This window comes from Lactuca sativa, chromosome 9, assembly GCF_002870075.4.
Source record: "Lactuca sativa cultivar Salinas chromosome 9, Lsat_Salinas_v11, whole genome shotgun sequence".
Lineage (NCBI taxonomy): Eukaryota > Viridiplantae > Streptophyta > Magnoliopsida > Asterales > Asteraceae > Lactuca > Lactuca sativa.
Window position 1 is genome coordinate 140486881 of NC_056631.2, and position 3341 is coordinate 140490221.

Below are 3341 nucleotides of genomic sequence, written 5' to 3' on the forward strand. Positions count from 1 at the left end.
AAGTGAGTTCACGGCCAAGGAGGTTCTTGGGCCGTGAACTCCATTTTATGGTGCCAAAATGCCCTAAAAGCCTTCCTTAAGCCAAGAGACTAGCATAGCACTTTACCATGATGTGTTTAGGACTCAAAACAATCGAAATACCAACACCCATAGGTGTTTACGGCTGAAAACACTTGTCAAAGTTGTCCATGTGCTGTAAACTCAAGATAGAGGTGTTTTGATGCCACAAACACTTCCTAAGGCTTAGACTTGAATTTAGGATGCTTCCTTATGACCTTTAAGACCCTCATAAACATAAATGGCCATGAGTTTATGGCAGTAAACTCATTAGGGCCGTGAACTCCTCAAAAACTCCAAAGAAAGTGGTTTTCTTCATCCTAGGAAAGACCTAAGGTCCCTAAATCATCCCCTAGCCTTCAAACTTGCCTTCACACATGAGTAGCCATGAGTTTATGGTCGTAAACTCCCTTGGGCCGTAAACCCATGGTAGTAAACTCATGTGAGTGCCTTTATACCTTCCTATGTTGAATCACATGTGATTCTAACACTTGGTCTAGGTGTATCCTAGTCCTGGAAGGTGTTTCCTTTCATATAGTTGTAGTAAACACTATATTCATGTCAATATGTGTCCTTATATGTCATTTAGAACTTATTGTGTCTCGGGACTTCATTCGTGGAACTTCTCATCCTTACACGCATACCCGTTTGAATAACCCACATCAGGTGAGTTCATACCCCGTAATGAATCTTTCAACTATTTTAACTATTTTAAAGGGGGGGGGGGGAATACATGTTGAACACAATGTTAATTGAGTAAATGTTTATTGTTAAATATCTTTCAAAATGTTACTTATGTTTATTATAAGTTGTCAAAACATTTCAATAACTCGTTTAAAGTTATGTTACTTGATAGTTAAACAAAACTCCATTTGTAGATTAAAAGCATAACTTAGTAGAGAAAGGAGTCATTTCTGTAATAGTCCAAGTAGAGCATTAGTAAACTATAATAGGTATAGTTTAGGAGAATGCTATTCATTACTTCTAGTACAATGAAGCACGCAAAGGATCAATACCAGAAGAGAACAAACAATGAAGAGAATCAAACAATACCAGAACAGAACATAACAAACAAGTTAAGTTGCTATAGCATGATGACACACAAACATGATCTAATTATACCAATGAATCAATAACGCATTAGTGATAGTTATATTGGGTAGACATGATCATATAATTTTAATGTGAATTACACGGGTTGCATGGATTTGCTGGGGTCGCGTTTGGTTCCCTCAATCTCTTTACATTGAGAGCGTTTAGTAAGGGATTCTAGCTTTCACATTATGACAAATAAAACAAATATGTTTTAGGTTATTAGTACATCCGCAGGAAATTATAAACGACATATGTGTACTTACTTCTCCCCTTACATTCATAAAGGGTCGGTAACACTTGAAAGTTGATCTAATTTCTAGTCGAGATAGTTATAAACTAGGGAGAATATACTTCTACATTTAACAAAGGAACAGTCGGGTTTAAATCAGAACAGAAGATGCCTTGGTAGAAGGTTACGATTAAAGGTTTGGATCATGATGCTAACTTTATGATTCCTTAATGTATACGCTATAGGATACATATATGCTAGTAGATTCCAACAGGAAATAGGATGTGTGCTCTTCGCTGTAATTCCTGTTCCCATTGGATGTGGGCTTGCACCGAGGTCACCCAATCTATTATCTACCCGAATCCATATATATATATATATATATATATATATATATATATATATATATATATATATACACTATACCCTCCTTGACCATAAAATGACATTTCTCCCAATTGAGCACCAAGTCTGTTTTTTCACACCTAGGAAGCATTAAGTCAAGATTAGTGAGACAATCATGGAAAGAAGATCCAAAAACAGAAAAGTCGTCCATAAAAACTTCCATGAATTTTTCCACCATATCGTGGAATATAGCTGTCATGCACCATTGAAAAGTCGCGGGTGCATTGCATAACCCAAAAGGCATGCGTCTATAAGCAAAAGTCCCACTTGGGCAAGTGAATGTGGTCTTTTCTTGGTCCATTGGGTCTATGGGTATTTGAAAATACCCCGAAAATCCATTTAGAAAACAATAATAGCTATGGCCCGATAATGTCTCAAGCATTTGATCAATAAAAGGTAAGGGAAAATGGTCTTTACGAGTGGCATCGTTTAGCTTTCGATAATCGATGCACACTCTCCAACTGGTTACCGTTCGTGTCGGAATTAGCTCGTTATTTTCATTGGTTATGACCGTCATCCCTCCTTTCTTGGGCACCACTTGGATCAGACTCACCCATGGACTGTCGGAAATGGAATATATAATTCCCGCATCTAAGAGCTTGACCACTTCCTTCTTGACTACTTCTTGCATATTCGGGTTCAGTCTTCTTTGGTGTTGTTCAACCGGCTTTGCTCCTTCTTCCAGGTTGATCTTGTGGGAGCAATAGGATGGACTTACTCCCTTTATGTCGGTGATGCTCCATGCTATGGCCCGTTTCCGCCTCTTTAATACTTGCACGAGTTCTTCTTTTTCAGAATTGGTCAGGTTAGAGGCTATAATTACTGGCTTTTGGGTGCCTTCTTCGAGAAAAGCATACTCCAAATGATCTGGTAAGGTTTTCAGTTCCGATTTTTGGCTCTGGCTGTTGGACTCGCCGGGTGCAGGTAGGGTACTCGGCGAGTTTGTGGCTGCATTCACGAATTCTGACTTTTCTTCAGATATACTCGGCGAGTAGATCGGCCCTACTCGGCGAGTAGGGCTGTCAGATTGCTTCATTAGTTCTTCATACTCCGCTTCTTCCAAAAGTCTTTCAATTTCTAATAGATCTTTTTCTGGATCAAATGCTTCATCTAAAGCTGTAAACTTGTTGGAATCTTCAGGTATGTCTTCCTCCAATAGTTCATCAAGCATGTCGATTGAGAATGTCGTGTCGTCACTGCTCCTAGAATACATCATAGCTTGGTCCACCCCGAATGTTACTGAATCGTCCCCGACCCGCAAGGTGAGCTTTGAGTCTCTCATGTCTACTATAGCACTTGCCGTGTTGAGGAAAGGTCTTCCAAGGATAATTGGCACTTGTGGATCCGCCTCCATGTCTAGAATAATAAAATCAGCGGGAAAGACGAATTTGTCCACCTTGACTAGTATGTCTTCACATATGCCTTTTGGGAAGGTGACTGTTTTGTTGGCCAAGTGTATTGCCATGCGAATTGGCCTTGGTTCCGGGAGATCCAGCTTCTTAAAGAATGAATATGGCATTAGATTCACACTTGCTCCCGAATCGGCTAAGGCATG